General features: G+C 30.6%; 1 protein-coding gene and 1 pseudogene across 5 annotated transcripts in view; one reads left to right on the top strand and one right to left on the bottom strand.

The window, feature by feature from the left end:
* LOC105148322 (neurotrimin) overlaps positions 1-25,020 on the top strand; it is a 378,921-nt gene that overhangs the window by 192,217 nt on the left and 161,684 nt on the right. The window lies entirely within an intron of this gene.
* On the bottom strand, positions 288-9,885 carry LOC147908735 (uncharacterized; annotated as a pseudogene).

Raw genomic sequence — 25,020 nt, 5'->3', positions numbered from 1 at the left:
GGTATCATTAAATATAGTCAATATCATTATCTAATAGCTTATATCTATTCTTTTAAGCGAGTTTAAAAAATGATAAAATACTTTAAAATAAGAGACTAATGTCTTTTATGTGCTTCACTCTGGAGGATTAAACGGTTCATCTCCGTCTCTCTTCTTTGGCGTTCGAACAGATGAAAAAAAAAACGGGGTCACGAAAGATGCTTTCGCGAACAATACGCGGCCACTCGAAGAAAACTGGAAGAAAGTAGATGAAATACGGAATCGTGCGAAGAGTAACGAATGACTGTAGAAACTGAATGACTCAATATAAAAGAATGTGATCTTTTTGGTTCGTAACATGAGATTAACGAAGAACATAATGGAAGCGCGACAAATGTAGCGAATATTTAATATTTTATGAAATATTTATAATATTAGCAATATTTTTAAAGAGCTATTGTTATTTACGAGAATTTTGAAAAATCAATTCTCTTGCTTTGTTATATTATATTTACATGACTAAATTCTTTAGAAATATTTCATATTTTGTTCCTTGAAAAGATTTTATAAAAATTACATCACTCATAAATATAAATGCAAAATAATGTATATTAAGATCTGATAGACTGTGATTTTTCTAATTGTAATCACAAAAATTTATATAACACATTAGACTACATTACTGCTAACTCCTATGGTTCACGTATAATCTTATGTAAAAGCAATGCGTGCAGTGGATTCGTATAGGAGCAAGTAAGAAAAAGACGTCAGAATCAGATGACCAGCCTCTTTGTAATTAGTACTGTACGTAAAAATACATAAGATATCATTTTGCGCATGTCATACATAATTCTTGGTTAAAGGAACGTAGTTAACAATCGCAGAAATACAGATGCTGTGAATTGAACACACATCTTTTTTAACTTATAGTTTATAATTAATGATTGATGATAATCTATGCATCTCGGAATAAACGCATTGTTATTAAAAATATGTTAAACAACCAAGATCCATCAAATGTAATAACATGTCAGCTGATATCTTAGATATTTCGTCTCCGCCGGATTGCTTCAACGCAATCCCTTGATTGAATTTTGCACGTTAATTATTCAGAATCTATGGTGTAATATTCTCTTACTGACGGTAAGAAGAAAGATGCACTGATGAAACCAAAAAGACCACCTCTCCTGTAATCGTCCAGCAAGGCCTTATACGAGTATTTCTCGATATTCGAAACGCCAGCCTCCAGAAGATATTTTTTCAATGCATTATGATAGACTCGCATTATTTCGAAGAATTTGTCTTTCATCATTTCATTCGAGCAGCACAGACAAATGTACGTGGAAAGATCAACGACGGGAGTCGAGTATCTACAAAGCGCGAAATCGATTAGTATTGCGTCATGTTTACCGTTTTTTATCTCGAAGAGAATATTGCCCAATGTAAAATTGCCATGACACAACGTGGACAATGGCTCTCGCGGCTCTACTATCTTCATCATCACTTTGTCAAACACTTGCGAGAGTAAAGCTTCCATTTTATCGCAGAAGGTTACATCGTGATCATGATTGCGAAGATATTCCGCTCGTGTTGCGTTTACATTGATGAAATTCTTCCATTCATTCTTCACATCGTATCTAATTTCTTGAATTTGTTTCATAATATCGAAGAACACTTTTCGCACTGCAGCTTCTTCATGACGTATCCCTTACTGTGGAATCGTCCCATCTCACGAAATGCCGCTAATGTATATTCCAGAAAAATGTCATACATATATGGACAAGGGCGGTATCCTCGTTTGCTGATGTTTTCCAAGGCGACCGCCGAAAGGGCGGTTGTTTATTGACGTAGAAGCATTTTGAAAATGTTCACCGGGCTGAGTGTACATCCGATAAAACAGTATCTTATTATGGAACTGATAATCACTACGAGCCAACATTCTATTTTTTTCGTTCTCCGTTGGTCTTTTCAATATTATAGAAAGTTTCTCGCTGTGGCCGTTCTTATTTTTAAACTTTACATTTAGATAGTACTGTATAGACATTATATAGTTGGTGAATCCGCAAACTTTATATTGAGCTTCATCAACGTTTGATCCAAGATTCTCAATAATTCTTGTTGTTACCTCTTTTATCCATTTATCTTCAACATGCGACATTTTATTCACTGTGACATGAGAATTATTTTGATCGATTTTAAGTGCCAAAACAAAGCAATGTTCGAATGAACTGCATTCGTGAATTACCCAAACGATACTGTCTGGCTCTATCATAACATTTACTCCTTTAACATGATTAATATTTGTCTTGTGTATACATAAAATATGTCCAATAAAATGAAGAGTGGGAGACTTTACAGATTTTAAAGACCAATTCAAGCACTTAATTCCTCGATGCAAGCAAAAATTTAAGATTTGTTTGTAAAAGAAAGAATGAATGTATTAGGTGTTGGAATTAATTCGTAGCGTTTTACAAGTGATGGGAAGTACTTTCATTAATGTATTTTTTAATGCTCATGTGAAATAAATAACATTCTTTCATTAAAAACGCTACGAATTAATTCCAACACCTAATAAATTATCTCGATTATTCAAACAAATAATAAAAGTAGAATAATTAAAATTGTGAGCTTGGTGAAATTGTTAGTTTTTATAAAACTAATTTTTTCCTGTAGTGATAGGTTTTTGTTTACAACGGAAAATTTTATTGCCTGTAAAAGCAAGTAAATATATTTTTTTCTCTGAGCTGGAGCATTTAATCTACGAGACTCATTATCAGCGCTTCTTTTATTTAGTTTTTAACATAGAATTAAAAAAATAGAATTAAAAAACAGCATTTTTCTCTTATTATTAGTGCGTTCTTTCCTTCTGTATGCAATTTGATTAAATTATTTAAAAAATAAATATTAAAAAAATAATTCTCGATTGGTACCCTAAGGAGACATATTCTGACAGTTGCGTATAATTTTTTTTTTACCATCCAATGTGCCATAAAATTGGAGTCATTTATAATTTAGTAGATAGAGCAATTATTATCGGAGCCTTCTTTTTACTCAAAAAAATCTAGAAATTTGAGAATGCTATTCTTTAAACATTATTTTTAATAGAATTAATTATAGATTAAAAACTTCATTTAATGGAAAGTTACTCTCTAAATCTAAATCAGTGGATCATATAATAGTCACTAATTATCTAGTGGCATACTTGGCACTGGATAATTAATAAAGTAAATTAGTAAAAAACTAAAAAAGGAAGAATGTTGGAGCATTATATAATTAAAATACTGATAAAAGAGATCCGGGTTCGACTCCCGAGCCAATATTTTTCGCAATAAGTTTATTATAGTGTAATTACTTCTCAATCTACCTTTTTCTTCAAAAATTATCGAAAACTAGCAGCTCTCTTTAAAATAATGTTATTTAACATAAACGATCTTGTTTCCAATATTATTGTAAAATACTGATATTTGCATGTTAATTTCAATCTTCTAATACTACATTCACTGAATTTAAGCACTAAAATAAGATTAGTTAGATCAGATAATAAAGATTAGATAAATTATCGATATCATATTTTATTCACTAATTATCAGTGGCATACTTGACACTGATCAGTGATTATCCGCTGATTTAGACTTAGTACATCTAAGAAGAGAAACTATGTACTTATTAAAGAAGAAAAATCTGAGAAACATTTCATTGTGTTTCCATGTATTAAAAATATCTCGGAAAGAGTGGCAGCAGTGATAAATAAATCAGAATGTATGATAGGATTTGGATTTATCATAAATTTAACAAGATATAATGAAAGCACATAAGTGAGATAACGAAAAATAATGTTTATAAAATTCCATGCAATGCCTGTAATACTTCATATGTGGGACAGACTAAAAGAAAATTGGGAACGAGACTTAAAGAACATAAAAACAATATAAAGTTAGATCCTTCAAAACATAGTTATTTCAGAACACATTACAAAACTTAATCATTCTTTTAATTGGGGCGGTGCATATATATTAAATTCGAAAAATAATTTCTAAAAAAGGATGATTTCCGAAATAATTCACATAAAAGAACAAAAAAAAAAACAGAATAAATATAAATAAAGATATGGAATTATTAAATAGTGCTTATTTTGATATTCTCAGTGAATTTTCTAATTATGGACGCCAAAATTAATGTATATTCTTTATTGACAATATTGTATCGATTTATATAGATAGATATACATTTAGTCCTCATATTCGGATGTTTCTATTCTGTTATACTAAGCAAGAGAGCTGCCAGGTTCGATAATTTTTGAAGAAAAAGATAGATTGAGAAGTAATTGCATTCTTTAGATTGAGATGTACATAATTACTCTCTTTTGTAACATATTTTGTAACTATTCTAATATGCTGAAAATTCATGTGAGTCGGTTTACTTGTTAATGTAAGTTTTTCGAATCTTGATATACATTACCCTGATATTTATTTTATTTATATATAGCATTTTATTTCACGATCAATTTTTTATTTTACTGATTGCCATATTTTGGTTATATCTACATTTCTTTTGACAATGTCGGCCTTATTGGCCATTGATATTTATTCTCGTTATGAAAACGAAGAATCAGTTAACATATTTTTAATATGACCAGTTTTTTCACTATTGTACATTTGTTTAACGTTATATGTTGATTGCGATTTTTTAATCTTTATGTAATTTCTTCTTCTTCTTCTTCTTACCTTAGGTCTGTTCTTCTTACCTTAGGTCTATGCTACTCTCTCTCATATGCTTATGGTGCGCATACTGATTATTCAATTGCCACAAAGATAAATGTTCAAAAGCGGTGCTCCTCAAAAAACCGCAGTTTTTTCTTTAATAATGAACAAAACTAATTACAAAAAAACATGTATATAATATAGCATGTTTTAAGAGGAGGCTTATGGTGTTTGTGAAAAAAAGTCTATTTCAAAAACAAATAAGACAGTTTTATTTTTGAACAAGTTGAACAAGCTCCTAGACAGGTAGGGGAAGTGGCGTGGAGCCATGATGGGAAGATTATAATACATATGTGTGCAGTTCGGCCAAACATGCCTACTTTTGCTCCGCGTCAATAGGGTTCAAGGGCTACCAATTGCGAAACGCGACATATAGAGCGATATTCATTGTCTGTTCTTATTTTAAAACTATTAAATAATGTTTTAAGATGCTAATATAGTCTTTGGATTGACTTACAACATCTTAAGATTGTACTTAAGATAATCTTAAATGTAAGAATCGACTATGAATATCGATTTGTTTTGCATCATAAAGTTGGTACTGAATCCTTCCTTGCACAAGGAGAGGACAGAGATTTAGATAGAGACACTAAGCAATTGCACACCATGTTATACCTTCCACCATGGATTTCGCTTCGTGTAAAAATGCGCCCATTGACAAGGGGAAAATGGGGAGAAACTTCGTTTCGTGTTGAAAAACGTATGCGTAGAGAAAGTACGTGTCGCTTTCCAAAAAATATAACCTATACTCAAAATATAACCTATATAACTCAACCCATATTTTCGTTTTGCATTGTAAAGTATATGCAAAGCGAGAGCCAATCCAATACTAAAATATGGATTGAGTTGAATTATATTTTTTGGACGCAATGCTGCCCTCCACAAATACTGTATTCACGCATACACTTAATTATAACGCGGAACAAGAACTATTATTTACTCTTATCATTAACAAGATTTAAAAATTTGTATAGCACATTGAAAGTTGTTAACTGCGAGAACTATGTCTATTGTTTATACAAAAATATCTTTGACTTTTTGTGATTTTCTAATTTTATTTACATTTAAAAAAATAAGACAACTTTAAATAACAATTTAAAATTGTATGCACTCTTAAAAATGTAAAAAAAGAAAATTATAAAGGTAAAGAAACAGACTAATGAGAGTGAAGCTCTGTAAGCGTTGCGCCATTTCTGTATGTGTAAATTTTCTATTTATTTGGACGTTTCGACTCACGTTCGAGTTATCTTCAGCAATAATCCACAAAAATTACAGAAATTGAGTTAAATCCTTGACGAGAGAACTCTATCAGTCATCACGAGTTACACATGTTGATAAATTCAGTGAGAGTCATGACGAACGAGGTTAACCTTCATTATTTCTCACCCAAGGATCCGAAAACGACATTTATAAAAATACGAGACATTTATAAAAATAAAATCCGCAGTATATGTTTATATATTAAAATTTTTAGTAGCCATTGTGTCAAAAATTACTGATTATTCGTACCAAAAATTACATTTAAAAAAAAGATGACTCGAACATGAAATGTACAAATAAATTGAAGATTTACACATACAAAAATTGCGCAACGCTTTATTCTCAACAAGCCCGTTTCTTCACCTTCTTTAATTTTTTTGTTTACATTCTTCGAGAAATTAGTACGGCATATACAAACTTCATGTAATATACCTCTCATATAAATGTCATCCTCTACTTATTATGAAACTTTAATTTATTATATCTCTTAAATCAATGACCTCCTTAATTCTTTCAGGAAATCACTCTATCTTGAAACGTATCTGAAGGATACTCAAGTCGATGAGATGTAACTTAAAGTATACATTTATATCAAATAAAAAATAAAATTGTCTTATTCATTTTTGAAATAAAATTTTTTTTTAACAGAAACCACAAGTCCCCTCTTAAAACATTGTATATGTCTTTTTATAACTAAGTTTTGTTCATTACTGAAAAAAACCGTAGTTTTTAAGGAGCACCACTTCTGAACATTTACCGTCACAAACATATAGGACCTACTTTTAATGCCGGTTTCTGACGGCGGGTTTTTCGAGAGATGTTTCTGTGGATAAGAATACTCTCGGGAGGTTGCCGGCCTTTTATGAGAGGAGAAATAAACTTAAATATTTTGATTCCTATCATGATGTAAGAATACAATTGCGCATGATAGTGGTAGTACAGTAAGAACGGTAAGTTCACTCTGTGTCGGCACTTTTGATCTAACTGCTAATTGACTGCCATGTTGTTAGCTGTGGATAGCACCTATAAGAGTGAAATTTTAGCTTCCTTAGTTTCTCTAGAGGAAACTGATTGGTGCGCCATACTGTTGATTGTGATTCGTTCATGCGCGTAGGACGATCTTTAGCATCATTTTTAACAGAGTGAACCTGCTCACGATGTAAGAATACAAGGTGTGTATAATGGCGATAGCAATACTGAAAACAACCAATCAAATTTTGATCTCTATGCACTTTCTTAATAGCGCTGGCATATTGGAATAACCAATTAAATTTTGGCCCAAAATTCACTTTCTTACTGCGCATCCTCGAGAATGATGCACCTTGTCTTTTTACATCATGGGCCTATTGTTCTTATCTATCTGTGGCGATGGGGTTGAATTCAGAGCAGTCAATCAAAATTTAGCGTAAAATACAGCACGACTGCGTAACACAATATCATCGTGACAACATATAATCTATATAAATTTAATATATCGCAGATCAGATGGATATTGCTTTTTGCATTTCTGGCAATTCTCTGATTGGTCAACACTGCGCATTTCGGGAGTAAACATCTTATATCCTTAGATTATAGTTCTTACTAGGATCGAACCTGGGACATCATGACAGACGCTGTCTGCGATGCCACATATGTGCGCTCTTTATGTAATTAATTTATATTACTGAATTTGAAGTATCAAATTAACTTGAACTACTTTTAACTCGTGATGAATAGTTAATATAGATGAAATTAAAAAGGGGGGGGGGGTTATAGTTAATTTATATCTAATTTGTTACATACCGCTGATAAAGCGTTCTATGTTACGTGAAACGTTTAGTTTTATATTATCAATTTGGATTTATGTTGAATAAATTAAATTTTTAATACATAAATTTTGCTCGTTTAAATTATTGGCCTTTATTTATCACTTTATTATTTGTCACTAATATGAGTTTGTTTTTATTATTGTTATTAAAAAATAAATTTATTTAAAGCTATAGGTTTATGTTATGTAAAATTTAAATATTTATTTTTTACGTAAATGCAAGAACGTTGTATATGAAAGCGAATAAAGTGTAACAAATTTTGTTTAATAAATTGAAAGAGCTATCTGTTAATTAGTCTATTATTGTTATCGTTAATAGTGTGGTAAAGGTGTGGCATAAAAGGAGGGGCAGATCGCTCCGGCGCTGTCTTTCTTTATTATGTCATAGTTCAGAAACTGTTATGTCGTTGCTACATTTTTAAGTTCTGTTGTAAAAAATTTGCTATCTGTAATGAATACACTGGAATTTTTTGAATGTGCATCTCGATTTTATTCTGCGGACAATGCGTTTCATACAATTCACGATATTCGAATACACAAAGTCTCTTCGACGCTGGCGTTGCTCAACCGCTTCCGTTCATTGCCAACTGTGAACTTGACAATGAGTGTTAAAATGCTCTATATGCTAAATGTTTTATCAATCAAGTCGCTCTACCACGAGTAGTCAATAATTTTTTATTGCGTTCCGGTTAAACTCGGATATTCGCTAAAGTCACTAGATTTATAAAGTATAATACCGCAATTTCTGAAATGTTGTGTCAATATGGCGGAAATGCACATAGTATACAATTTTAAGCTTTTAAATTGTACTTACATGTCTCTTCGTGTATTAAACTTCTACAACAAATAAATCCGTATTAAACTAAATAATATATAAATTAAGCATTCATATATATTTTGTTGATTATAAATAAACTAGTTACAATTAAAAAACATTTATTTATATACTTGAAGGCTTTATTTTCCCAAATAAAGTACGTATATACAAATGCATAAATTTGAAATTGCCGCATCAAAATGAAGGCGAGTTTGCAGTACTTTATAAATCTAGTGACTTTAATATTTGCTTAACAACTCTGACATCTCCCGGTCCACCTTGAGAGATTACATTCAAAACTTAAATTGCCTATAAAGAATAATTATTAGCGCCAAACTAAAAATACATAAATAAAATAGATTCAATAGAAGGAATGAAATATTATGGTAAGTACAAATGTGCAATAAATTAAATAAAGATAAGTGAGCAAAATATTATCAAATTTATTATGCAATGCATTAAATTCCCTACTCATACTCACTTATAGTTAGTTCTTCCGAATTACAGTTCATGAAGGGCACAGAACTTTCGAATACTCCTTTTATAAAGACTACTAGCTGTTTTTTCCAATGCTACTTTAGTTGTTAGAAGGTCGCGCCGCGCGTTACGCATTGACATGTCTTTATATACATAATACTACCACAGCAATATTTCACGCAATTTATGATACATGCAGTCGCACGTTTATGTCAATTTTCATATAAATTCGTCGCGATAAAGCATCTAAGTCTAATTTTAAGAATTCGACATTATTTATTTGTGCAAACTATGTGTTTGCGGATTACTATTTCGACGTCCACAAATAATACTGAATTTATGAAACTAAGATTAAAAGCTTAAAAAAAAAGATTTATATCTGCAAATTACGAATACTGAATGAAGACTCGAAACGGTAAACAAAGCAGTAATTGTGTTTAATAGTAGTAGTATTTGATCTTGCAAGAGATGACGTTGCAATATGTTAAATAAGGACAAATGTATGCATTTGAGTAGAATAATAATATAAGAAATGAATGAAAGATGTTTTTTTTTATTTGAAATTAAAAAATCTGTACTGTGTATATCGACATCGATCAAGTTTAGCCGCGTCATTCCAGCATCTCCTTAAATTGCAAATTTATTCGAGCACTATATTCCTAAATAGAATGACAAAAATAACAGCCATGGCTCGCTCCCGCAATTCTAGAGACACTATAGTAAGAGACTGGCATAGATGGTCCAATTTTTGATTGACTGAACACGTAATGGTGTAGCCAATTTGTGACTAAGATGCGAAAGAAGGGGAAACAGAAATATAGGAAATAAAAGCAAATATGCATTATATTACACTTACATTTAATAAATATTAATATCACAAATGCAAAATGTCTGTAAACGATTACATGTATAAACCATAATGACATGGCTATAAATTAGTATAAATAAACAATATAAACATATAATTAATATTAGTAATTTAAAACAGAAACATACAACCCGTCATTTTCATAACATTATATTATTTATTATGATGGAATTGTGGTATAACACTTTATTCTCGTCTATCTTACATATCAGATATTTATTTTTCCTTTAACAATATTCAATTTTGTAAATGTTATTAATGTTGTTAATACTGTTTAACAAATTAAGCAGAATATTTGGCAATAATCAAACATTATTATAATCAAAGCATCAAATTATTAAATTGCTTGTCAATTTAATTTGTGATATTACTATAATAGTTTAATTGCGTTTATAAGTCCGAAAAATCAATTCGAAGCGCAATTTAAATGACTACATATTTAGCATATAAATTCAAGAAATTATTTAAAGCATCTAAGATTCACTTTCGACTGTTATAAGCATTAAACTCTTACTTATTGTATATTCACATATACGGTCTTAATAAATCGTTTATTATTAATATAATATTCTTATTGTATTTCATATACATGTCAATTAACAGCCAACACTTAATGTAGGGTCTATAATAAGAATCTATAATAGGAATCGTGATTGCGGGGTCTTAAGTTGTAGAAAATTGATCAATCATAATAAAATATAAGAAGAATAATTAGCTATGAGTGATCAATTTTCTGAACTAAAGACTTCGCGACCATCTATGACTATTGTAGATAACCTATTGTAGATAACTCCTCGCATAAGCCATCTATAAGTCCGCCATTTTCTATCCAATTAAAATCAGTTTCTTAATATAATGTCTCTACGTAATTCGCAATGTTATCGATAATCGTACAAGACGCGCAGATTATGAATCGATTATATTATTTGCTTCCGTAAATACTAGCTATTTGATCATCCCTTAGCAGATTTCAAGAATACGCTAAGTTCCATTCAGCGGAGAATTTTACTGTTCTATTATAAGGACCATCCAACCATTCCAACCTCCAACTTCTTTGAGTCGTGATACCATTTGATGCGCATCTGCAATTGATGGAAGTATTTTTTTTTGCCAATGCTTCCAAAAGTGTTGCTTGATTTTTTGCTGATGTTATCACCTAGATAGAGTGTTACTAGATACATCTATCCAGTTTCTCTATACCAGTTCCGGTTGTAAGTCTTCGATCAAATGAGCAGCTTCAAGAAATGAGCAGCTAATAAAACCATTAAATCATCGGGATGAGAAAATAAAAGAATCAAGAATTTAACACTGACTCGATTTCAGCTAATAGCGTGATGAATTCTTTTTTCTATGTTAAAATGAGGTTTCGCATGACAGTAAATAAATGTCTTTTGACGGCTTTAATCGCTGCCTCTCACAGTTCTCTAAAATTGAGAGATTTGGGAGGAATTTTCAGTTTATCCCTATTGTAAAGCTAATTTACAATTAGTCTTGATTTCCTCTATTTCTGCACAAATTGATAAACGTTCTTCAATTCTTTCGCTGCTCTCACGAAGTTCGTTGCATTATCGGAATACATAATTATATACAATCCCTTTCTAGCGAATCTTCTTAATGCTGTAAAAATATTTCTATCGTCAAATCTGTGATGGCTTTTAGGTGCATTGCCTTAAATTGTACCAAAGCAAACAAAACGGCAATATATTTTTTAACTATAGTTATTGTACTTTTTCTTTTACCTTCATAAATTTTGTATAGATCTACATAGTCTATTTCAGTAATTGTAAATCTTACCTTCTCAAACAATCTTTAGGTAGGTCTGCCATTACTGCTTATAGAAGTTTTGGTCAGTCAGTGTGACCCAGTCATCACAAGCTATTACCCATCAATTTTTCTACTATACTCATCGATAACAGATCTGCCAGGTTATTGTCTGACAATACATGACATCACTTTTTGCCAGAAATAAATCTCTGAATATCTGCTATCCTATTGACAACATAGGTTTTTAATTTGTGAGAGAGAATGTTGATCCAGCTTAAAAAATTACTGTTGAATTTGTCCAGAAAATTACATTACTAATTTACTCAAACAGTTTCTCCATGCTATGATACCTTGCCGCTAGATGCGTCGCGTTTAATTCTAGATAAAGTAGCATAATTGATTTAAGGAGGCTACTTTAGATCTTGACATCAAGCATATAGACACATGTCCATTCTGACCTGATTCAATATAAGCACACGTGCCATAGGCTCTTTCTGAGGCATCATGGCAAATAACTCTATTGATAGCAAACTGTTGTCTGGGTTGACACTGCGAGGCACTGACAAAACTTGAATCGCGTTCAAAAAGCCTTAATATCTTGTCCAATATTCTAGTAAGTAATACGGTAAATCTTTATCCCAATCTAATTGTTCTTTTCATAATTGTTGCATTAATTGCTTAGCCAGCACTAATATAGGGCCGAGTTCTAAAGGATCAAATACTTTTGAAATAAGCGATGACACCTGTCTCTTCGTTGCAGCTCCATTTAATTGAATTTTATACTGTAAACGATCTTGTTTCCGAGTTTCAAAGTAATCCGAGCATTCTTAATGTCTCATGCACATCAAGAAGCTATCCTCTTTCTTATCTATCCAATGGGCGTTCGTTTATCGTTACTTCCCTTTTTATTTATGAAGATGAAATCCTCCTTTAAAGCAATTCCGTTAGTTCTTGCTATAATGAACATGCCTTCTTCAATGTATGCGTTCCTGTGAGTAAATCTTTCACATAAAAATTATGTAATATTTTCACTGCGGTGAGATATTTACTCTTTTACTGGATTGTTAATTTCTTTAAATATCTGACCATCAAGAAAGGCACTGAAGCAGTTCCATATGTTAAAGTTTCAATCAATATATTTGAATATCCTAATCTAACTATGGGGTATTCATAGTATCCTTTAATCTCTATCTGAATCTCTTACGAACCTGCCATCTTTAGCGATCAGCGGTCATTGATGGATTCTGAATTTTATTAATAGCTCAAACAACATATCCTGTAAAATAGATCCTATTAACAATTTGTAATTCAATGATACTTCTGATTCAGAAAGGACAAATGCATCGAATACTACTCTTAGTTTTCTAGTTAACGTTCCTTTCTTTATAATGGGATTATGTGGCAAATAATGAACATTTGAATATTCTCGGAGTCGATCTTCCTCGACTAATGATATGTGCGTAAGAGCCTTATATTGCTCCATAAATTTGACATATTCTTGTTTCAGTTCAGGCTGCCGCGCAAATCGACCTTCCAATGCATAGAATCTCTTCATCTATCTTATATCACAAAGCTGTGAGTATGATATATTTTGAAACTAACGTGGTTCTAATATTAACACATATAAAAAATAAGAGCATAAAAAACCACCGCTGTGGTTTTTTATGCTCTTATTTTTTATATGTGATGATATATTTTCTTTGTGGCAATCCAACGATAAATCTGCTTTCGGAATTTCGTTGTATGGTTGCTTGGAAATACTCTTCACATTTCTGATATTCAGGTGAATATCAGAATAATATTTTTAACAATTAAATATAAACAAAGGTTAGTGATGGAGCAAATATAAGTTACAAACAAATTAGATAATTATCTACAAATCAGCAAAAATAAAATACACGTTTCGGGACTACAGGTGCTTCAGTTAACTATTTCTTCAGTTAACATAATTCAAATTGTGTACAATAATAAAATTTTATATTAATCGGTGAAACGCTGGCATAATAAAATGATGGATTATTACAATAGACAAGTAATCAATAAAATTCAAACAATATATATTAAGATTTTCTTACATGTTGAAGCAAAGTAAAACATATGTTCCCACATCATGTAACAATACTCAATTTATATCAATGCAGATAGATCATTAATCCATCGTTGTTTAGTGAAAGTCAATGACTCAAGTTAAAGTAGTTTGTGTAAATATTAATGTGTATTTTGCAAACCAAAATAATTTTATGTCAAATTTAAATGAAATTAAATAAATTAAAATTAAAAACTTAAATAATATTTCAGTAATTTTTTTTGATTGCCAAAATTTTTCTAATTATTAACTTAATTCGTCGTTGGTCAGAACATTGTATATCATCAGATCGTATTCTTGCTAGTCTGCAACTTGCCTTCCTAAAGTCCAACTCAGCGGTTTTTTGTATCCTCGGCTGCCTAGATTATAAGTCCACATGCTCGTCCTTCAATATTTACTGACTCTTACTAATAAATTGATGTTTCCAGATCTATGGAATTCCTCATCGGCTAGCTTTAAATAACTATAGGTATATTCAATCTTGACGCATCAATTCTTGTTTGAGATATCCATTCTGTAATTCTCGGTAATACCAAACATTATTTAAATTTTAATTTAAATTTGGCCTTATTGTATAGCGATTGTATTTCTAAGACAACTGCTTGGCTAACGCGTGTCTTATTTTGATTTATTCCAATGACTGGAATATTTATCGATTTATAAATTACAGGCAACTTATATATCTATTAATGCACGCGTAATTAAATTGAACTAAAGGTAAATATTAAAAACAACATGGTTGGATATAACAGGGCAATAGGAGTCAAGCACGGTAATTCTTGTGCAAACCAATACGGTTAACAAAACAATTTTATTAATAATTAATCCGTTTACGTTTTGATTTACTTTTGAGCCATCCTTAGAGATAATATCATGTTGTAATTACAAAACATTTTTTTACAAATTAATTCATTTCAGTAAGCCACCTCTACCTATTAACAGAAAATATAATATAAAAACGAACTCTAATAACGAACTTTAAAATGTATTAAAATTAAAATGTATTAAAATTAAATTTGTTGGAAGCAGAAATGATTTATTGTAAAATAATAGAAGGTAGCTTACTAAAACAAAAATTTATCATATCGCGAACATTTAAATTCTATCGGTTTAGTCAAAAGCTAGTCTTTGCCCATTCAGCGAAACAGTTAAATTATGTTAAAATTAATGAATAACTTTTAATACTTCTAAAACGTTAATTGCAAAGAAAAAGAAAAAAGAAGGGAAAAGAATTCTGATATTAATTATAGTCCAGATGGACATCAAAATCAAAACTGAATCTTTAATAATTTAATTTTAATGTAACAAAGAATGTACACTGATTAGCTAGCAATAACAACGTTCCGATATTTATAGTCCGTCTACAATTGGAAAATAGGTCTTGGGAAGCCCCTCCAAGTCTGTCTGCAGGTTGAGGCCACGTATCTGTTTCCTGATGTGTAGCATCTCTGACACCAATCTCTTTCTGTACTGGGATTCCTCATCCAAAATTGCAACATTTTCCCAATCGAATTCGTAGTCCTCTTCCAATCGGTAGTCAGTTATGACCAAATGTGTGGTTGTATTCCACCGAATATGATTCCTGTGCTCAGCTATTCTCGTCTTCAACCGTCTTCCTGTTTGTTTCACGTAGCTCGCATCGCAATCTTTGCAACAGATCTTGTACACCATATTAGATTTCATTTCATGGAAGGGAATCCTTATGTATCTTGATGAATTCACGTAATTTATTAACACTATAAAATGATATTCTAATATCCTCGTTGTTTAATCTATTGAATTTCTCGGAAAACATTGGAACGTAAATCATGAAGGCCCCATACTTTCAATATTATCATTATCCTGTTTCTTCTTTTTTAAATTAATAATGTTTTTCAATCATTTATTAATACTATCAAAAATGTATTCTAACGGATTCTGAATTAAGTTACGTATTAAGTTAACGAAAAGTGCGTGTTAGATTTATTAAATACTGTATCGTAAATAAAATATATATCCTACCACCTCACTTGTATCGTTTGTATAATATTGATTTGGAGTTTTTCAGTTATAACTCGTCAAAAAGATTCGATCATATTAGATGTGTCAGTTTATTAATAATGTTCTGAAATTGGAATTAAATGACCTATAGAGAAATAGACTTTATTCGTACACAGTTATTTCGACTCACACACGATATATCCCGATGCTTATCTATTAACATCTGCAATTCTTTTTTTAGTAGAAAGATTTTCCTATTTCTTTTATGTACGTGAAAAAAGTAGAATTGATTCTAAATGTAACTGATTACTGTTAAATCAAAAGAAGAAATTGTTAAAAAATTGTTTTAAAGATATCAAACTATTTGCTATCAGAAAACGAAGACTCATAGGGATGTTATATCTTGTAGTAATAAGAAATTAAAAAATGATTATTCATTGTCTTTGCACCCAGGTAGGCTCAATTCTATTCAACTCAACACGACAGTTAATGAAATATATATTAAATCGCTTTTTTTTTATCGATCCTTTCTCCACCAAGAAATGGGTGGTTCGTGAATCCGTCTCTATATCTCGAAATATACAAAGTTTTCTACACCTGGGAGAGAATTTTGTTTTGCCGTCTAGAAATAAATCGCAGCTGATATTTGATTTTATTAAGTGTATTGAAAATAGTAAATATAAATTATCTATCGATAAGCGGATCTGGGTTTCCAATCATTCCTTTCCATATTGAACAGTTTCGCATCGTTTCCCATACAATAATGAAGTGGATAGAAAGAAAATTGTTCGATTTAGTTGAAGAAACTAAGATTTTTAGTAAAGACATGAATAATAGTGTTATTTTTACTCGGGTTGATAAGGGCAATGTCACTATGGTCTTGGATGGTAAAACGTATGTATGAAAAGTGACTGAAATGCTCCAGGATACAGAGACATATAAAATTATTAAGAGAGATCCCACAAAGGGAATTGTTACAAGTTTGCGGGGAATGCTTGTGAAGTGGAGGGATACGGATTATATATCCAATTCAAAATACAGGATGTTGCTTTGCATGATGGGATACTTCCGAGAGCCTATGCCTTGTCAAAGATACATAAACAGAATTGCCCCTTTCATTTGATAGTTTCCTCATGGAATAATCCTCTTTACCAGTTAGCTGTTTTTCTACACAGCATAATAATTATAAAAAATCCCTAAAGCGGACAGTCATATAGAAAATAGTTCCCAAATTGTTGAGAAGCTTAATGGCTCTCATTTGAATAATGAACACACCGTGATTTCATTGGATGTGGTTAGTCTTTTTACTAATGTGTCTATTAACTATGCAATCAATTGTATTAATGATTATTGGCAGTATATTTCTAGGAATTATTGTTTATCGAAAGATGAATTTGTTTTAAAACCGTTTTTCACCTTTAATAATGTTATATATAAGCAAAACTCTATGACATTTCCATGGACTTTCCGTTATCTCCCGTCGTTGCTGATCGAAATTTGGAAAGTAGAGCCTTATCTTTGATTTGATCACCGCTATCCTTTTATTATAGATATGTATGTAGACGATATAATTATGGAGGTACCTACCACTTTAATTAATTCAATTCTCGACATTTTTAACTCTCAGCATCGGAGGATTCAGTTTACCATGGAGGTTAATGACGATAGGTTAAACTTTTTGGATGTTACTTTAATTATTAATAATAATAAAATCAAATTTGATTGGTACCATCCTTACAAAAAAATACCCTCTATTTTGGGCGTTAAACAATAAAAAAAAACGCTCAAATTTGGATGTTAAACACTTTAAAAAACACTTAAATTTGGGTGTAATTTCGGACCGTCAACTGATTATATCCAATTAAATCAAGATTATATCCAATTAAAGGTTAATGCCCAAAAAAAAACTACCAAAATAAATGGCTTTATTATATAAAATTAATTAAATCTGTTTTATTCCTAAAATAATATTAATTTGCAACATTTTCCGAAATACAATACGACAAAATTATAATCAAAAACACGCTCTCTCTCTCTTTCATTTGAGAATTAATTTCCTTATTTTTCTAAGCGGCCATCCATTTAATATCGTACCCCATCCAACAGTGCTTTGACCACTGCAATCGTATGGGAACTGCTGCTTCGATGATCCAAGAACACTGAATGTTAGTATATAATTGTGATATATATAACTATGATATATCTCAATAGGATTTCAACATCTTTAGGACTGCGTGAAACATTATCTGGATGCCCCTGTGTTTTATATTATCCTTGTTTCACATTAGACAACAAGGATAAAACGATAAATGGGGGCACTCCGATAATATTTTGAACGCAGCCTAGATAAAGTTTGTCAAAAAGATGTTTCATACGTATAGTATTAAAATATATTTCTTTCATAAATGAATCTGGCGGCGCATCTATATTCAACATTTCAGCGTTAATTTTTAATCATAAAGATTCAAGTGACACTTACATTCAATTTTAGAAATGACACTCAAAGATTATTAAGCCATTTAAGATTTACACTCATTTATTGAGTGTCATGAGTAAACCGCTATTGGGTGTTATCATCAAATTCGGTGTATAGTATGATGTGTATATCAAACTATTCACCGAATTTAATGGTCACATCCAATTGACATTCAACATTGATGCTCAACTCTTAACTGACATTTAATATTGAGTGTTTATATCAAGGCAACACCGAATATGTATGATCACTCTCAACTGACACCCAACATTGATGCTCAACGCTTAAGTGACACCTAATGTTGACGGTCAACACTTAATTTTGATGGTAAACACTTAAATTTGAGTGTTGACCGTCAACATTGGGTGTCACTTAAGCGTTGAGCATCAATGTTAGGTGACAGTTGAGTGTAACCATGAATATTCGTGTTGCCTTGGTGTAAACACTCAATATTAAATGTCAGTTTTAGTAGTGTCAGTCATTAACATTTTCGGGGAGGTATTTAAATTTCTTGTCTCATCATCCGATTTCTCAAAAGAGGGGCACGATTGCCGGTTTGGTAGATAGAGATGATTTTATTGTATATTATATGTTTTGAAAACTATCCCGTTACTAATTTCTCAAGTTTATCGTTATCTCGTTAGCTCGTCTTCTATGTCGCTTTCGAAACTAACAAATCGCTTTTACTTGACATTTCAACTGTCTACGCTTAATCTTTAAGCCCTTTACTCAGCCATTATCATAAAGTGAATGTAAGAATTGTATTTAGGAAAATAGAGACTCACTTGCTTGTAGATGCTTCCAGGAGTCTTCCAGGAGTGGAATTCTGTAACTCGTTATGTACGTGCTCGTAACGACAGTTGTGCAGATATTTTATATAGCAAAAAAGCTGCGCAACTGTCATTATGAACACATAACGACTGCATAACGAGTTACAGAATACAGAGGCTGGGTCCATATTCTATACATGTCTACAGACAGTTGTCGGCCTCGATAACTAATGATAGCCAATGGCAAGGACTATCATAAGAAAAAATTTCAGTTCTCATTGGCTGTCGCTAGTTAACGATACTGACAACTGTCAGTAGACGTGTATAGATTATCGGCCCAGAACTTTCTCGACGCCTTAACTTCTGCGCATCGTATTCTCTTGAAACCACAAATGCCCTTATTTTTTATAAAATGGGGAAAATGCCTACGCATACCCCGGATTCGCGGAAAAGGGTGTCCAGGGTTATAGGGTACTCTCACCCATTAAAACCCCCGCCAGTATGCTTTATTGGCTTTTAGTTGGAAGAATCATGAAAAATAAATTAAAAAAAAAAACATTTTTCGACAAATTCTCGAATCAAAAGTGAACGTACCATATTCTTGATCCAATGTAAAATTTTATATTTTTATTTTAAATCCGAAACGCCACTACGATCTGAACGTTAAGATGTTGAACTATTATATGTATTCATATAAATGAATTAATTTTAGAAATGATAATTGCGTGCCGATATAGTTGTCGGACTTTCAACGTAATTAATCTGAAATATTAATAATCCTCCTAAATTTCCCAAATTTAAAAAACTGTAATAAACTTATTCCAACCATATCGGTACACAATTTTCATTTTTCAAATTAATTCATTTATATGAATATATATAATAGTTCAATATCTTAACATTCAGACCATAGTGGCGCTTCGTATTTAGTAATATTTAACATAAATAGTTTTATTTTTTATATTTTTCAGTCTTATTATTTATATTTTTAGTTGTTCTATCCCTACAGTTCTGCAGTATGAATCTCGTATCATTATCGGTTCTTTCAAAAATCAAAAGAAAATGTATTTTTTGCAGTTATCACCAGAAGTAAACGTACGCTTCCTTTCGAATTGAGAACTTTTTGTTCTGAATTGTTCTAGTCCTACGAAACACAATTCTGTATTATGAATCTTGTATTGCTATCGGTTTTTTCAAAAATCGGAAAAAATGTATTTTTGCATTTTTGAATTTTTAAAAAACCTATACGAGATTTATATTGCAGAACTGTGTTCCATAGGACAACTCAGAACAAAACGTTTTCAATTGGAACACGAGAGGAAGCGTACGTTTACTCTCGATAGTAATCGCAGAAAATAAATTTTTTTTCAATTTTTGAAAGAACTTGTAGCAATATAAGAATACTACAGAATTGGTTTTCAGGGAACAACTAAAAATATTAAATTAAATTCTGCATTGTAACAAGAAAGAGATGGTACGTTCATTTTTTATCCGTTTATGTTTTATGAAAAATGTTTTTTTTTTCGTTTGTTTTCCATGATTTCCGTTTGACTTACTGAATTTTGGAACAATGTTTGGAACAATTAGAACAATCAGTAGCGAGGAGAAATTATTTGATTTTTCAAAAAAGAGGACTAGCAAAAAAATCGGTTTTTTTCGTTTTATTGGAGAACCGTTCGGAATAAGATATCACTTTGGAACAATGTAGAAAAAAATTGAGAACAATCTGGAACAGTTGTTAAAATTGTAATTTTCGAAAAAAAGGAGGCTAACTCCACTCCGATAATTCGGCTCTAAGGATCAATGTAAAGGACTTGCTATCCCTAATGAATACGCTTGAGTATTTTCTGAATGTGTTACGTGCCATGTCATTTTTTTCGCGAAACGTTTCTAATATTTTCGTTTCATAATATTTTTCTAGAAAGTTCTGATAAACCTTGATTCTGCTATTTACCTTATTTGATTTCATTTTTCTTTTCTGTCTTTTTTTTTTCTATCCTGAAGATCCTTTCTGAATATTCATTCTTACAAAATATTTTATGAGTCATCCGCAAACGAATTCTTGAGCCATCGAAACTCACGTACTTCAGTTTCGTTTATCCTCACCACGCACACTACGAGTTTTGATATTAGAATATGTCACGTTATTGGTTATTCAACGATAACTCCGCCTCTTTTATGATAATGAAGATTCCTCTAATTCTGATCGAATCAGTCTATTCTCGTTAGCCATTCTTAATACACAAACTTACAACTTAACATGTTAGCTTATCTGAATCATTGTAACGTTGTTAAATAAAGTCTGATCAGAAGACAGTGTTCGAACTTTTTACATTACTTTATTTTACGATACAATGCGCTCGTAATAATGTGTATTTTAATTTTATTCTGTGGATAATACGTACTATTCACGATATTTGAATATATAAAGTCCTTTCGATCATACTGGCGTTACTCAATCGCTTTCGTCCAATTGCCAATTGCTGAGCGCTAAAGTGGCGTCTGAAGTTAGCATCCCAACATTGAAATTCCATAGTTCTGATTAGAGTTCCTGTGTCCTTTTGACGAGACGAAGAGTTCTATATAGTTTATAACAAGAGTTCCGCTTAAATAACCATTATTTATTAAATAATTATTAAAATTATTAAGTAATTTAAAAGAAATGGGGTGCTAACTTTTTTCTTATCGAAATTTGTAATCGAATAATTTTGAGCAACTTAAGAGCCTGTAAAGTCGTATTATCGACTAAATCATATAATTTTTGTATAATAAATACTTTTTTGTATAATAAATACTTTTTTCTCTCTCTTTCACAGATTTGAAAATCCTTCTCTAAGTTTAAAGTACAAGCATTAATACATGTCTGTGAAGTGGAATTTATGTCGAGAATGATCAAAAATTTCGAAATTGATATATTTTTTACCATTTCTTAATGTAACATGGCGGTCAAGTAGTGACAACATTTGTTTACGAAAGTTTTGCAACTTGTACTTATACGAAATATTAATCCACAGACACATAGATTGCACGAACAAATAACGTCGAGTTCTTAAAATTAGACTTAGATGCTTTATCATGTCGAATTTATTATACACAGGATGTCTCAAAATTGACACGAATATGCGATTGCGTGTGTCATAGGTTGCGTGAGATATCTATTGATATGATAGTATATAAAAAAAATATGTCGATGTGCGTTGGAAAAACAGCAATCTCTGGTGACTTCGTCGGAATTCGGATTTCATCTTAGGATTTCTTTAATAGCTTTATTTTGTCAATATTTAGAATTCCTGATATATAAAAAAACAATTTGGACCATAACAAAATTAATAAAAATAAAAAAAAATTTGAAAAAAGTTTTTTATACATTAGTATACATTTCTGTGATATATTAGTTGTTATTTTATCTACTTCGAAAAGTTCTCAGCGATTAAAACCAACACAGACTTAAAAATAAAACAGTATGCACTTAAAAAGAAATTTCAAAAATTGATTGCAATGCACATATCTTCTTATGTAGCCATCCAATCACTTCATGATATTTTTCGATAAAACTCGTCAAGAATTGTCTAATTGGAACTCTTAAAACAATTTTCGGATATTGAAAATTTTCTGACTGTCCGGCACCGATTTGATTCTCCATAAAATATGTTGTTAAACACAAAAATCTAAGAGACACATATAATTTTATACGTGTCATAACTCATGTTCAAAATATCCCTTTGAAAAAAATAATATTTTTCTTCCGAACATCACCGGTAGATATAAAAGATGGAAAAAATTTTTTAAACAAAAATTGTACGGTTTCAAGAGTACTTTAAAGTTGTGAAAAAAAATTTTTTCTAATTTTTTTGTTTAATAATATATCCTTACCACTTACAGTTTTCTCAAATTTTTTAAATCTTATTAATTTGATCTTGGATAGCGTCGCCAAAGTCAGATCAATTTTTTTAAATAGAACATCCTACTTTTGATACTTTTGAATAGAACAAACTACTTTTGATTTAGAATCTAATAGTTAGTCTCAAGAACTTTCCAAAATATTACAATGAAGTTATTTTTTATAAAGTATTATACTTTTTCGACTGTAACTTTGAAGCCTTACGAAAAGTATTTTATGAAAAATAACTTTATTAGTGTTTTGAAAAGCTGTTAATATTAGCTTCTAGATTCAAAAATAGGATGTGCTATTTAAAAAAATTGATATGATTTAGACCTGAGCTTGTATTTGGCAGTGGGCTGGGCGAATTTGATTATTTTCATAAGTTAGTACTCATTAACCATTGCGACAATTGTAAAATGGTAAAGGACTTTTTTTCTCTGTTTAGTCTATTCTGCCCCTGTGCAAAAGACTTATCACTAATTTCCAAACACCCTACATATATGTACAGTCATAAAATATATTTAAAACTATACAAATTTTACTTAAAACCATTTTTTCATATATTGTTTCAATTACTTTCATTTTATTGTTTCAATTATTAGTACTTACGTACATGAGCACGAATAGAATATATATGGAAGCATTTATAATTATTCCTCAAAAATGATATATTGTAATATAACTTTATTTTATGGTTGAATTTGTAAAAAAATAATTTTAATTTGGTAAAAAAAATTTGAAAAATTTGAGAAAACTGTGGATGGTGAGGATATATTGTTAAACAAAAAAAATTAAAAAAAATTTTTTTTTCAGAACTTTAAAATACTCTTGAAATCGTACAACTTTTGTTCAAAAATTTTGTTTCCATCTTTTATATTTCCGACGATATTCGGTTCGAAAGAAAAATACTGTTTTTTTTTCCAATAGGGTGTTTCCCCCTAACATGAGTTAGTGCACATATAAAAAAATACGTTTTTTAGATTTTTGGGTTTAACAACATATTTTATAGAGAATCAAATTGATGTCGGACAGTTGTGAAACTGTTGTAAGTCCAATAACGAAAAATTTTTTAAGAGTTCCAGTAATTCTGATTAGAGTTTTGAACAATTCTCGACGTTTTCTCGAAAAGTATTAAAGTTACAAAGTATTAAATTACACAAAGTATTAAGTTACGAAGCGATTGAATGGCTACGTAACGAGATACGTGCTTTTGTAACCGATTTTGAAAATTTTGTTTTAAGTGCATATCTGTTTTATTTTTGGGTCTGTGTTGATTGCTGAGAACTCTTTGAAATAGATAAAATAACAACTGACATATCACAGAATTATTTTATAAAAAATTTTTTTAAATTCTTTTTTTTTATTAATTTTGTTATGTTACAAAATTGTTTTTTATGTATTAGGGATTCGAGATTAATAAAATAAAATTATTAAGTTGCTCAAAACTATTCGATCTCGAATTTTGATTTAAAAAGTTAGCACAAGAGATGAATAATTCGGATCGATCTTTTGAAAAAAGTTTATAAAATATGCGTATATATAAAAAAGTTTATAAAAAAATTATATATTTTTTATAAACTTATAGCGAATTCGATTGGACGCATTCAATGCGCACTGGTGCATATTAAAGTCATCGTACACAAATTAACATAAAGATATGTTTATAAATAAACATAAAAATGGGATAAATCGTGAAATACTCAATACACTTTATTATGTTGTAAGGTAAAATATGTATTTTATAATTCAAAATATTTGCATTTCACTTTTACATTTAAATTGAATCAATGTACGATTTTATATGTTTAATATGCACTAGTACACATTAGTGCTTCCAATCGAATTTGCTATTAACTCTAAAGACTTAAAGAGTTTGTTTTGCTTTATACAAATCCTGAATTTCAAGGCAAAAATGGATGTTATGCCAATTGTCCTTTATATGTATATGTGGTTGTACTCTTGTGTGATGTGATAGCAACGTTGGGTTTTGTTGAGTTAAGGCCCAATTGCTTTGATTCTAAGCGAGATTTAAAACTCTCTATCTTTTCCTCTCTTTCGACTTTAAAGAGAGAAACTGAGAGTTTTAAACCTTG

Source organism: Acromyrmex echinatior, chromosome 8, assembly GCF_024713525.1.
Source record: "Acromyrmex echinatior isolate Ae372 chromosome 8, ASM2471352v2, whole genome shotgun sequence".
NCBI classification, from domain to species: domain Eukaryota; kingdom Metazoa; phylum Arthropoda; class Insecta; order Hymenoptera; family Formicidae; genus Acromyrmex; species Acromyrmex echinatior.
Note: the sequence above shows the minus strand (reverse complement) of the source record. Positions and strands in the feature narration are given on the sequence as shown.